General features: G+C 29.2%; 1 protein-coding gene across 6 annotated transcripts in view; it reads left to right on the top strand.

Moving 5' to 3' along the window:
- Positions 1-3,841: 3,841 nt before the first annotated feature.
- The window catches only part of LOC658644 (tachykinin-like peptides receptor 99D), a 76,746-nt gene continuing 65,637 nt past the window's right edge, over positions 3,842-14,950 (top strand). For 4 of the 6 annotated variants that reach the window (XM_015978332.2, XM_008196305.3, XM_015978333.2 and 1 more), the window contains exon 1: positions 3,878-4,023. The gene's annotated coding sequence lies outside the window, so the exon portion shown is untranslated. Of the gene's footprint in view, positions 4,024-14,950 lie in introns of all 6 variants that reach the window. The other 2 variants (XM_064357729.1, XM_064357728.1) reach the window with 2 other exon arrangements.

Here is a 14,950-nt window from a genome sequence, read left to right as displayed (position 1 = left end):
TTAATTCTTAAATTCTTAAATTTTAATTTCGCGTTCTGTAAAAATGCTCATGAAAGACTTATCTTGAAACTACGCTTAGTTACATTCGATAATTTACGACTCTGCTTGCGGTTAGAAGCATCAGCACCCACAGCAGGAACTGGTTTATGGAGAGGTCATTTTCACTTTGTTCGACTGTACAAAGCTTTGTGTCTACCCAACTTAAAAAAATTGAATCCGAAATGTATAAAATATTACAACTAAATTAAAATTCTTTATTTTTAAATATGCATATTCAAATATCTTTTTAAAATTAAAAATTACTGAATTATGAAAAAAAGATTGATTTTATTTTTTTTTTGTTTAAATATTTTTGTATACTTGAGCTAACAAATAATTCGAAACTAAATTAAATCTAAAAAAAACGAATATTAATTCAGTTTATTAGAAAATTTTAATTTCTTTATTATTTGATCAAAAAATAAAAACAATGAGTTTAGGCAAAAAACTGCCATTTTTTTATATAAAGTATAACAACAATAATAATAATAATAATAATAATAATAATAATAATAATAATAATAATAATAATAATAATAAGTTTTTAAGCAAAAACAAATAAAGTTTAGCTACTATTTATTTATTTAAAAAAAAATGAAAGAAAAAATTGTTTTTGACTTCACAATCTTTTCGGTTATTGTCCAGCATTTGTGTAAACATATTTTCAGCTAAAAACTAAGTTTTCTATAAAAATCTGCTAATTCCAACTGAAAAATATCTAAACTTAGCCACAAATAATATTGTTTTACCATCATTAGGCGTTTTTCATAGAAAGCTTTTCTCTTAGTACTAGCACGTTACTGACAAAAAATCGTAAAAAAATTAGCAAAATTATTAAAAAAACGGATTCCTTTTGAGTTTAAGTACGTTTTTGAAGCACAATTATTTCGCAAAATTTCGTTAACACGCTAAATCATTAAGGAATCTAATTTATTCGCAAGTCTATGTGCTTACGGTGAATTAATTTTCGACTGCGACTAAATACGGGTAGTTAAGGGCGTTAGCACCTTATTTTACCTGATTAATGTTTTAACGAAAACTGAAAATATTGTTCGGCCTGTAGCAGTTTTTTCAAAGTTTCAATTTTTTTTACAACATCCTCTCATCATAGAATCCTCCTATCACTGAACCCTCTCACTCACCAAAAACCAGACAAATATATTTTAAACAATTTTTTTTGTACTCATAGATGGAGCGTGTGATTGTTTGACCTGTTACCAACCCATCAGCAAAAAAAACTAAATTATCAAAAAAATATTTTTAATTTAATAAGATAAAAATGTTGTAGATAACTTGTTTGTAAAGCAATTTCCTACATTCGCAGTTTTTGCAGCACTCGCTACGCTCGTGCAGCAAACAAATATAAATATTTATATACAATATAAATAACTTAAAAATATAAATTTATATAAATAAATAACTATTTCACACATCTTCCATAAAATCAAACATTATCTACTATTTCGACCAATTTCTGTTCTAAAATTTATATTGAACTTCACAAAAACATTTGAAAAAATTTGTTAAGTTTTAGTAAACTCAGTCAGTGCCACTTAAAAGTCAAAAATTATTTGATCTTAATATTGGACCAAATACACGATAGGCGGTAAGGACGTCATAATTTTAACCTTAAATTGAAATGAATGAAAAATGAACTGTTATTTGAAAGTTAAGAATAATAAAGAATTTTAAATACTGATTACAGTTTGACTTAATTTTCTTTAGATTATTGCAAATAACGATCCATATTTTTTTAGTAAAGTATTTTCTCTTGTAATAAATAAGGGTAGTTAAGGGCGTTAGCAGTTTATTTTACCTGATTAATGTTTTAACGAAAACTGAAAATATTGTTCGGCCTGTAGCAGTTTTTTCAAAATTTCAATTTTTTTTACAACATCCTCTCATCATAGAATCCTCTTATCACTGAACCCTCTCACTCACCAAAAACCAGACAAATATATTTTAAACAATTTTTTTTTGTACTCATAGATAGAGCGTGTGATTGTTTGACCTGTTACCAACCTATCAGCAAAAAAAACTAAATTATCAAAAAAAAATTTTAATTTAATAAAATAAAAATGTTGTAGATAACTTGTTTGTAAAGCAATTTCCTACATTCGCAGTTCTTGCAGCACTCGCTACGCTCGTGCAGCAAACAAATATAAATATTTATATACAATATAAATAACTTAAAAATATAAATTTATATAAATAAATAACTATTTCACACATCTTCCATAAAATCAAACATTATCTACTATTTCGACCAATTTCTGTTCTAAAATTTATATTGAACTTCACAAAAACATTTGAAAAAATTTGTTAAGTTTTAGTAAACTCAGTCAGTGCCACTTAAAAGTCAAAAATTATTTGATCTTAATATTGGACCAAATACACGATAGGCGGTAAGGACGTCATAATTTTAACTTTAAATTGAAATGAATGAAAAATGAACTGTTATTTGAAAGTTAAGAATAATAAAAAATTTTAAATACTGATTACAGTTTGACTTAATTTTCTTTAGATTATTGCAAATAACGATCCTTATTTTTTTAGTAAAGTATTTTCTCTTGTAATAAATCCGGGTAGTTAAGGGCGTTAGCAGTTTATTTTACCTGATTAATGTTTTAACGAAAACTGAAAATATTGTTCGGCCTGTAGCAGTTTTTTCAAAATTTCAATTTTTTTTACAACATCCTCTCATCATAGAATCCTCTTATCACTGAACCCTCTCACTCACCAAAAACCAGACAAATATATTTTAAACAATTTTTTTTTGTACTCATAGATAGAGCGTGTGATTGTTTGACCTGTTACCAACCCATCAGCAAAAAAAACTAAATTATCAAAAAAATATTTTTAATTTTATAAAATAAAAATGTTGTAGATAACTTGTTTGTAAAGCAATTTCCTACATTCGCAGTTCTTGCAGCACTCGCTACGCTCGTGCAGCAAACAAATATAAATATTTATATACAATATAAATAACATAAAAATATAAATTTATATAAATAAATAACTATTTCACACATCTTCCATAAAATCAAACACTATCTACTATTTCGACCAATTTCTGTTCTAAAATTTATATTAAACTTCACAAAAACATTTGAAAAAATTTGTTAAGTTTTAGTAAACTCAGTCAGTGCCACTTAAAAGTCAAAAATTATTTGATCTTAATATTGGACCAAATACACGATAGGCGGTAAGGACGTCATAATTTTAACTTTAAATTGAAATGAATGAAAAATGAACTGTTATTTGAAAGTTAAGAATAATAAAAAATTTTAAATGCTGATTACAGTTTGACTTAATTTTCTTTAGATTACTGCAAATAACGATCCTTATTTTTTTAGTAAAGTATTTTCTCTTGTAATAAATAAAACTCGAAATACAAAAAAAATCACTGTCAAGAGTATGAGAATTAAATAAATAACCCTGTATAGTGTATTCAATTTAGTTTTTTCTCTAAAAAACTGTAGTAAACACTCCACTTTAAATTTGCTATTGATTCCGCTAACGTGCCGCTATAAAATCCACTCCACTCCGCAAAATAAATAAACATCGGTCTAGTGTTAACACTTTCTCCATCGAAATTTCCCTTCTTGACCCTTGAGAGAAAATATTTGGCCGGGTCTTTGCCGATAAATCAAAAAACGGTCTATAAAATCCCTGATTCAGAGCCCCACCACAGCCCATGCATTATTTATCATTACCTTCAGCGAGATACATTTTCACATCTGGGATTATTTCTATGAAAAAGTTTAAATGACAGGCGTGCGTGCTCTAGTCAGAGACGGACTTTAAATGTTAGGAGGGAACCGAACTCAGTCAGATGCGCGCTTTCGTACAAGCATAAGCTCGAACACAAGGACGCAGGATTTAAAACTTTGCCGAAATTTTCTCGATGGAGGTTTAGTTAAGGTGACTTGTGGCACGTTGGTGTTGAAACTTATTTATTTGGTGTTTTATTCTTGTCTAAATGTGAGTAATTTTTGGCGGAAATTTGTCTTTTATGCACAAGCTCGTTCCATTTTCTTGTTAAGATTATCTTTCGTAAATTCTTAATTTTGGAGCAGACTCCTCGAGATGCAAAATTAATGTAATAAAAATGTCAAGCACGACTAAATGAGTTTTTTCGGTAAAACGTCAATCATTTCCAACAAAACACCCTTCAGACTCAATTAAGCATTTTTTCTCCGTCTATTGTAATTAACAAACCACGATTAATTAAATCGCAATTATGCGTGCGATCGTAATGAGGATTAGAGACAATGGTCAGAATACAAAATTGACACTAATGTGCCACTGTGAAATCTCAATTATCAAAAATTGTGACGTCCGACTGGAATTTAATTATCGGATTTAGTTTGCTGCACAATAATCGATCTGGTTCAAATTTAATTCATTTAATGGCATTATCTTGCCGCTCATTCGAGAATTATTTGGCCGAACATAAACTTAAAATTTGTGTGTTGTTTCCCACCGAAGCGGAGCTTCGTTAGTTTTTTCCCCTTGGGAGTCATGATTTTACGCCCTAAACAATGGTTTGCCTAAGTCCATACACTTGTATTTGGGCTCTTACGGAAGCTGAATATTATCGAAAGTTTTGAGCAAATTTCATTTTGCGAAAATTCAATGCCAGTGTATTTGTTTTAGAGTGCATGTGTACACAATGCAGACGAGCAGATGGGGAATTTTATCGTTGTGGAATTGATTGCACAAATGCGAAAACAATTCCACAAACGATTGAAAAATTTGTTCGAAAATTAGATACCTGCAATAAAAGCAAAAAAATTGACTAAAACTATTTGTAATTTGTTCGTTTTTAAGATACAAAAGTAAGCACATTTTTTATAAAAGTTTTTTCTATAGTTAAACTAAATTCTAAATAAATTCACTATTAAAATACCTCAGAACTTTCTTATTTTCTGTCTCAAGGTAAAATATGTAGTTAATCATTTTGATAAACAGGAAGAATGATAAATTGTTGGAAAGCTATTTTCAATATTTAAAGCATATTGCCAGGGGATTTAAATAGATATTAACACATTAGCAAAATATTATAAAATGCGATATTCTGTTATAAAATTACCTGAAAACACCATATAATTAAAATGCACATGAATAACTAAAAAACCATAACTTAATAAATAAGTAATAAATAAACAAAGTTATTAATAATCACACCAGAAGCGGAAAAGGAAGGTGGGCTATACAGGATGTATATTATATGATATTATACAGGATGTATAAAAATTGACGCATAAGCTCTTCAGTACGCTATAGTACAGGCACGATCAAAAAGAATGACACAATGGGTATGTTTATAAACTAGCTGGACAATTTGTAAACTAAAAGATCTTAGACTGACTTGCTATCCTGTCGGATTGGTAGCGGGTCATTCTTTTTGATCGTGACTGTACTCGTTTCAACAATTCCGACTCTTTTTTTTTCAAAATTTTTTAAAATATTTATTTTTTATCGGTTTTAAAACCAAGAAAAAACCAAGTTTCTCTGCTCTTTCATGTCAATAAATCTAAAAATAATTTATAACAGTCATGAGATAAAACAACGTACAAACAAAACGTTCCCGTCTTGAATAGTTCAGTTAATGTCCACAAAGAGCGCAGTTGTTCTATTACTTTCAAAGTACTCAGAGCAATGATTTTGAAAAAAAAATGATTAGACATATTTGTACAGGGTGTCTCACCTAAGACTTTCGACCCAAATATCGGATTTTTATAAAATTTAAAATGCAGACATTTAAGAAAACAAAGATTAAAATTCAATTAATACAACAACTGAAGTCGTAAAAACGTAATTTTTACATGCGTTTTTAAAATGCAAAATCATTTAAAACTTGTATTAAAAAATTTAGCAAACAAAAAAATAGAGGTAGAAACATAAACGTAATTTAAAAATAAAATTGTAATATATATTAAAAAAAATTCTTTTCTCAATTTGTACTTGAATATTTTTCGAAACGTTTCGAATGCGGTTACAGATGCAAGAAAAATGTAAGAAAAAAAGTTGTAAAAAATTAAATATACTACAAAAAAATTAAAATAGAGATATGGTTAAGGACTATTTTCAAGAAAATTTAATTTTTTACAAATTTTTTCTCAACATTTTTCTGTTATCTTTAACCGTAATCGCAGCGTCTTAAAAAATACGTGCAAATTCTAGATTTTAAATATTTTTTGTTGGTATCATTTTATGCCTTTTTAGTATTTGAACCCTTGATAATACACATTATTTTGAGACACGTTTCCCACAGCTACGTGTTTTTACTATTTTAAAACACGCTTCCTATAGCAATGTGTCCAATAGTCCTCAAATTTTAAGCTTGTGTTTTTGCTCTCGTATTATTAGTAACTATTTTTTTGTGTTTTTTATTAAATTTTTTATTGGCAGTTTTTTTCGCGTCCTAAATTAAATTTTACTTTAATCACTTTTATTAAAAATGTTTAATTTCTGTTAAGCTTAATAACAAATATAACTCACAAATACTCATTTACAAAATTATATTTATATTCAATAAATTGAAACGCATGTAAACTAAATATAAATCATGATTAATTAAATGATGGTAATTACACAGTTTTGTAAAATAATTAATCAACTACATAGCTCAATTAAATGACGCATAAAAATATTTAACAATAGTTATCACAAAACTATTGCATAATAGTTAGCAATATCATTGTACAATATACTATTAAAATGATTTCGTTTGATATATCATTCACTTAAACCGGGTAAAACAGCGGCAGCCGCATTGTAGCTTTAGTGAAATAAAAAAGGACATCAAAAGTATTATTTTTGATCCTGATTTTTAGTAAAAAAATAGTTCTAGCAAGCCAGGCCTTAAAGTGGAAGTTTTATTACAGTTTCAGTTTTTTATTCAATTTTAAAGTCACAAAAATACTGTAAATAATAAATAAATCAAATGTCAAAATCAATAAAACTGTTAACCTTTATTCTAGATGGCATTTGCTCCAGTTTTTATTCTCACTAAACTCGTTATTTATTAAATTCGAATATTTATAGTCATAATTTACCAGATATGACCACCGGATGCGACTTTGTGCAAAATTTCGCATTACTTTTGAAATACTGGCATTTAATTGCGTCAAAACACAAACGCACGATTAGTTCGAATTCTAAAAGTGAACAATGATATATCTGTTATTTTACATCGGCGCCACATAATTATGTGAACCATCTGTGTCTGTTATTCGAAATTGTCACTTCAGTAAATATTAATTGTCAGTAGTGATGGAGCTAAGACGGAGCTTAACCACACTTATCTTATTTAATTACCGACTAAACTCCGGTAACGTCTCGAAAAGAGAAAAGAATCAAATCGCCAACTTCCCGTCGTTGCCTCATCTCCAAATAAGACAGCGAGTTACTATTTAAACTGATGAACTAAATTGTATTTAGTCGTGTTTATCCGCGTTTTTTAATGTTGTTATTTCCATCAAGGCCAAAGAGTGTGATTTACATGATTTTTCACTCTGATAAAACACATGCGACGCTATTTACATGTCACAGCTGGATTTAAGGTGGCGATTTTTTACCCCCAATGTCAACATAGAGTTAGTTATATCAATAAATTGTAGATGGAAGAAAGTGCTCGTATGTCATTTTGTTCGCTTTTAAATTCATAAACTCGCACAGAAAGGCATAAACTAGCAATTTGGTGGTTTTACAAACTAAAGGATGAATTCGGAGTGACATTATCGGGGTACGATGCGGCTGTAATAAAATTTATTAAGAGATTCGGATGAAAGATAGAAATTGATGGCTTCTAACCAAATTCCTGAAAGCCGTTCTAGATAATAAAGACGCATAGTTCGCTCAAACCAACGCAAAATGCGTTCACAATCAGATGAGGAAAGTGTTTAATTTTTCGTTGTAGAAAAAATAAAGTCAACAACTCATTGCATAAGTTTGTAACATTTATTGTGTTGATTTGATTTGTCAAAAGTGCCAGCCAGCTTGTGAATTAAATTGCGTTCTGTCACCTTTAAAGGGCTTTTATAGTTCATCCCACTATTAGCATTTTACAACCTGCTTGTTTACTGTGCATTACAAAATGACTAAAACGTTGTATTTAGTTAATTAATTAATTACGAGCCAACTATTTAATGGTGTTGCAAAAACTCAAAAAACAAAAAATAACTATCCATAAATTTTGTTTTTTTTGTTTTTTTCTAAAAATAGATTAATGTTATTCTTCTTATTAAAACTCTATTATACAGGGTGATTCAATAGTAGGTTATTTTCAGGAGTTTTTTAAATATGCAAATATTATTGCTTCTAGCTGACCAAATCGGTAATCGATTTAAAAAATTTAAAATTACATTGTTTTAGGTAATGTCAAGTTTGTTTTGACAGTTGCGCTAAAATTTCATTAAACTATTATTATTTAAAAGATAAATAACTAGTGTTGATTTAATTAATATTTTTAAAAATCAAACGAAATATCCAAGTGGTAAGTGCAATTAGTATTTTTGGTTGGATCTTAGGACATGTCAGAAGTAACCCACTATTGACTAACCCTGTACAACCTGTTCTGTCTAAACCTCATGTTAGAAGTATTGCAAGTTCTAATAATGCTATTTATTTGAAAATTGGTAGTCAGCTATAATTCGTTGAGTTCTGCTTAATGAACATATTTTTAAGATGGCGGCACTTCCGGTCATACCGGAAGTCGCTATCAACTTTCTTATTTTAAATGGAAAGCTATGTTTTTACTGCGTTTTTGGATTAGTTGAGTTATTTTAAAGCCGTTTGTATTAACTTTCCCTATACCTAAGTTTAACCGTTTTTGAGATATTTAAGATTTTTTGAAAATTTTTGGATTTGCACCTGTCATTTAAAAAGTCGGTAACTCGCTTAGTTTTAGAGATTTTGAATTCTAATTTGGTGAATTAAAAAAGAAAGCCTATATCTCTTCACCAGTGTGTTTAAAATTAAAAAAAAGTTAACAAACCCAAAAATTTAAAGTTAAATTTAGACAACTTTAAGTACCCATAACTTAATTTTTTCAAATAGAATGTCCCAACTTTTATGGTGGATGGTGGAGAATTTTCTTCTGTATCAATCTATATTAGCATTACCTATACCTATCTGTGATAATTTTCAAGTTATGTTGGTTTTGTTTTTTTGACATTGTAAAAAATTTCTTACTAACCATAGCTATTTTTGCATAGTTTGCCATGAAAACGTTTATGATTATACAATCGACAAACTTTCTTCAAAATTGTGTTGTTCGTTCTGTAAAAACAAAATAAATTCATTGAATGTTGGTTTAAAAAACTTTAATTTCTCACATTTTTTCTCACGTTCCCATGGCAACCTACGAGAAAAGTTACAATAACTTAAAAACATAAGTATAGGGAATCCTAATAGAAATCAATGCAAAATCAAATTCTCTACAATTTAAAGAAAAAAAAATTGTAGCATTTAATTGGAGAAAATTGAATTATAGGTGCTTAAAGTTCTGAAAATATAACTTTAAACATTTGAAGTTTGTTTTTCTTTGGAAATTTGAAAACACCAAAGAAAAGATCTAGGCTTCTTCTTTCAAACAATTTTTGAAAATATCAGAGTTATTGGTATTTAAACTGGAAGGTGTAAATTCAAAAAAAAAACTCGATATATTTTGTAAACAGCTCAATTTAGGTATAGAGAAAGCTTGCAAAAACTATCTTAAAATAAGTCTAGTAATTCAAAAACGCTTTCCATTTAAAATAAGAAAGTTAATAGCGACTTCCGGTATAACCGGAAGTGCAGTTACTGAGAAATTATGATTGTATACAAATTTTCAGATGCTTATCATTATTAGAACTACCAATACTTCTAATAGGGGTTTAGACTATACACCCTGTATGAATCCCAAATATTTGTTTCTTGTTTAAACGTTTTCATTTAAATGAATTTAAACTTATTGTTTTCTAGAACGCTCTTGGTAGATTTTTTCTGAATAAGGCGCTTCTATATTGTATTTTATTAGCTCCATCTACATGATTGTTCAATTTCGTAAGCTGGAGTAAAATCCTGAAAGAACTGCCTTTTTCAGAATACGAAATGTTCTTAACTGTATTCACTGCCTTCGTTCTACTTTACCTAATCTTGAGCTAATCTTATCAACATTCGGCGAACAAATTTTGATTTTATTAATGGCTCGAAGTGAGCACTGTATTAATTAACTCGAACACGCCGTGGTGTAAATAACAACACATATATTCAAGGTTTTGGCCAAATTAAGGATCCCTGTCTAATTCAATTACTCTCTTCGGTGCAGACTGGTCATTGGGCCATATAACAATTACAAATTTAATGGAAACTGACCATCAATTATATGCCGTATACAATCTACACACTGGCAATTATTACCAATCCTGTCCGAGAACGGATTCGAATCTTGGGTTTAGTTGAGATTGAAAATTTACTTTTGTTGATTGGAATCAATACAGGTGCAGTAATGAGCGGATGACTGATCCAATTATGGATTTTTTCTTATTAATAATTGAGGTATAACGAAGCTCGCCGATAGTTAATGAATTTCCGCCTTTTTCCACTCAAGTAAATTAGCAGCAAAAACTGTAAAGTTTTACTCCCCACGACCCCCAAGGCACTGTTTCAAGTTTGTAACTCGTTTTTATTAAAACTTTTTTTCCGAATCGGAAACATCTCAGCGCCAAATATAATTTTGCTCTCAGCATTCTATATTACCTTAATATATTTTACTCAGGGTTTTCCTGCCAACACTTTATTCGAAATACCTGTTGCGAGCTTTTAACACACAGATGGGGATAAGACCGCTTCTTTTGCAGAGACAGCATTATCCAGCTCCATTATGTATAAGCATTAGCTTGCCTTCTGTAATAGTTTAGACAACCCTATATCAGACAAGTTTTAATAGGATGGATGTGGTCTTTTCAATTTGATTAAAACTTACTCTGCAATTTCGGACGCACTTTATGTTTGCTTTGGCGAACGTAACTATTTTTCCGCACATTTTAACTTCATCAAAGCGATAAAGTCGGTTCGTGTTTTGTTTATTTTTAAATAAAGACGCGCGAAAGTGATGCTCTAAAAATATCACTTGGAGGTTTATTTTGTGTTTGGGGAAGTTTTAGCTTACTGTTGTGCGACAACAAGAGAGTAAAATAAAATTCACATTTGAAAATTTTTTTCCATGGCTTTTAAGAAATAAAATACAGGGTGTTAAAAAATTAAGTTATGGGTACTTGAAATGGTTTAAATTTACTCTTAAAATTTTTTGGTTTATTAACTTCTTTTTCAATTTTAAACACACTGGAGACTTGTCTTTTAATTCTCCAAATATGATTTCAAAATCTCTAAAACTAAGAGAGTTATCGATTTTTTTAATTGACAGATGCAAATACAAAAATTTTCAAAAAATCTTTAATATCTAGTAAATGGTTAAACTCTGGTATAGGGAAATCTTATATAAACTACCTTAAAATAACTCGAGTAATCCAAAAACGCATTAAAATTATAGTTTTCTATTTAAAATAATAAATAAATATTTTTATTAAAACTTTCAATATTTCCAATATCAGGTTTAAACAGAACAAGCTGTATTAATTTAAAGTTTATCTATTAATGAAATAGTATGTAACAAAGTACTCTTAGTTCTTAATGAATATCTTTATTTTTTTTTCAAATAAATAATATCAAACCACTAATAAAAAAAAACGTTTTGTTACTTTACAATAGTTTTTACAGACATAATTGGCGCAGTCAGTAGGATTCAAGTCAATTGAAAAGAAAGAGCGAAAGTTGTCTTTTGTTAATTTTTTTCTTTAACAAAAAACTAAACAATTCAGAAACAAAGCAAAAAATTGAGGAAAATACGAGCCCCAAAAAGTTTTTGGTAACTTTAGACCACTTTCGTAGTGTGTTTAACAAATTTGCAAAAAATGTTTGGTTTATAATTCCTCACTTTCAGTTTAATTGAAATATGCACTGCCCACAATGTTATTATGTAACTATGCATCAAGTAACTATTTTGAACGAAGCACCTTACGTTTAAATAATCAGGTTTATGGATAGAATTTCATTTCACCGCAATATTCTAGAGAAAATGTAATAAAATAACGTATCTGTTTGAAAAAATGCATTAGTGTTTTTGCTGCAAACAGTAGAATAGTATATTAAAGTATGAGTGGATTTTGAGGTCTTAAAACACGGGCGATTTTTTGAGCACGACGCCGTAATCGGAGTGCTCGAAATAAAGCAAGTGTTTTAAGAACCAGTTATTCACGAATAAACATTAAAATTTAAATAATATGCAAGTGACACATTTTCCACCAAAAAGTGTATTTATAATAATTACACAAAATTTTAATTTACCTAATTTATTAAAAAAATAGTGTATATTTACACAATCATTTTACAATATCCAATTTAAAAATATCTAGACAAACACACTTGACAACTGAATGATTGAAACCATTTTATTTAAATATTGTTTTCAAAATTGCAATAAAAAAATTGTTACTTTAAAATAGTTTTTTACAGACATAATTGGTGCAGTCAATAGGATTCAAGTCAATTAAAAAGGAACGAAAGTTTTGTTTTGTTTATCATTCTTTTAACAAAAAACTAAACAATTCCAGAGCAAAGCAAAAAATTGAGAAAAATACGAGCCTCAAAAAGTTTCTGGTAACTTTAAACCACTTTCGTGGTGTGCTTAACTAATTTGCAAAAAAATGTTTGTTTTATAATTTTTTAGTTTCAGTTTAATTAAAATATGTACCGCCCACAATGTTATTATGTAACTATGCATCATGTAACTATTTTGAAAAAGGACCTTACGTTTAAATAATCAGGTTTATGGATATAATTTCATTTCACCGCAATATTCTAGAGAAAAAGTAATAAAATAACGTAACTTTTAGAAAAACTGCATTAGTGTTTTTGCTGCAAACACTACAATAGTATATTAAATTATAAGTATATATTGAGGTCTTTAAAACACGCGCGATTTTTCGAGCACGACGGAGTTGCCGGAGTGCTCGAAATAGAGCAAGTATTTTAAAGACCAGTTATCCACGAATACTTTACGTTATTTTTTTATTGGTACACTTTGAAATCATAAATACTGATATTATTAATATTACAAAAATTATAAATAGTGTAATATGAGATTAGTATATTTTTCGTTGCTACAAAATTGAAGGTTTTATAATAAAAAATTATTAAAAAGATGCCGTTTATACTTCACGTTTCTTAGGTTACTGATGTTGCTGCGTGCTTTAAATAAGCAAAATAGATTTTTACAGAATAGTTTTTTACAGACATAATTGGCGCAGTCAGTAGGAAAAAAACAAAAGTTTTGTTTTGATTATTACTCATTTACCAAAAAACTAAACAATCCAAAAGCAAAGCAAAAAATTAAGGAAAGTATGAGCCCCAACAATTTTCTAGTAACTTTCAGACCACTTTCGTGGTCTGGGTCTGTTTAATTAATTTGCAAAAAAAATGTTTTTTAGTTTAAAATTCTCCACTTTTAGTTTAATTGAAATTATTATATTCTTGCATCATGTAACAATTTTGAGCAAATTTGTGAATATAATTTCATTTCACTGCAATATTCCAGAGAAAATGTTATAAAATAATGTATCAGTTTGAAAAAATACATTAGTTTTTTCGCTGCAAACACTTGTAATAATTTTTCAGAATCGTCTCGCCGTTTCAAATTAAATAATAATTTAATGAGACTCGTCTGCTTTCAAGTCTCGTCTCTTGTAATTTCGCTGTGAATTTTTTCGCGCAAAAATGCTTTCCGCAAGAACGCCCACCGTCTATGCTTCATTTCTATTATATTTGGTCGCGATTGTTCTCATCTGTGGTCCAATTGAGCACATCCTTTCGCATTACTTTCTCAATAAAAGCATCCTGACGTTGCACGAAAGCTCCATCCAACTCGGTTTATTTTTATTACGTGCATGGCCACTCTCTCCCTTTAATGTTGCACATTTTACACCCCTCTAACATAACTCGGCCGATAAATTGGTTCCACCGTACGCTTCCCGCCCTATAAACGTTATTTACTTTAGAACTTTCCGTCAGTGAGACACTTTTATCGAATTGTTTGCGAATAGTTGCGCTGCATGCGAATTAGCGCAGGAATGCAGAACGCGAGCTTTCGCCTCGAAATGATGTGTTTGCGAGTGCATTTGTCAAAGGCGTTTCATTTGGAAATGTTTGCAGATGGTCGGGTAATAAATGATTCGACTTGACCCAAGTCATTTGCCTTTGAATCAATTTGCAAGAATTGCAAGCTTTTAATGATTTAACAACAAAAACGTGGTCAGTTTTAACACTCGGTGAGCAGATGGTGGCGCTGCAGGAACACATCTTCATTAAGCTTTCACGAGACTGTAAACCAAAACGTGATTACGAAGAAAACGTATGAAACTTATACAACAAAAATATCAGATGTGATCCTGAATTGAACAACCAAGGACATTTTAACTAGCCCGTGTAATAAATCAGTGACGTTGCAGAATTATAATTACTACTAAACCTGATTTAAAGCCAATTATTATTAGGAGTTTAATTAAAACTTACAATTATGGATAACTGAATTTATGTTAGAAAATTAATGTCCCAAATCAGCTAATGGCTAATATTTAATATAAATAGTTGTTATAGTAATTAATAATACGAGGGCGAAAACACTAGTTCGACGGCTGTCGTTATGCAACAAGCGTATGCGAGTGTGTTATTCCAAAGTTTTTTGTTGGAACATTTTAATTTAAAACACATTGCTATCGGAAATAGTGTTTAAATTTAGAATTCAAATATTAAAAAGAAGGCTTAAAATGTTACCAACAAAAAATATATTATTAACTCATACCTA

This window comes from Tribolium castaneum, chromosome 7 (assembly GCF_031307605.1).
Source record: "Tribolium castaneum strain GA2 chromosome 7, icTriCast1.1, whole genome shotgun sequence".
Classification (NCBI taxonomy): Eukaryota; Metazoa; Arthropoda; class Insecta; order Coleoptera; family Tenebrionidae; genus Tribolium; species Tribolium castaneum.
This window is presented reverse-complemented; position numbering and strand designations above follow the sequence as displayed.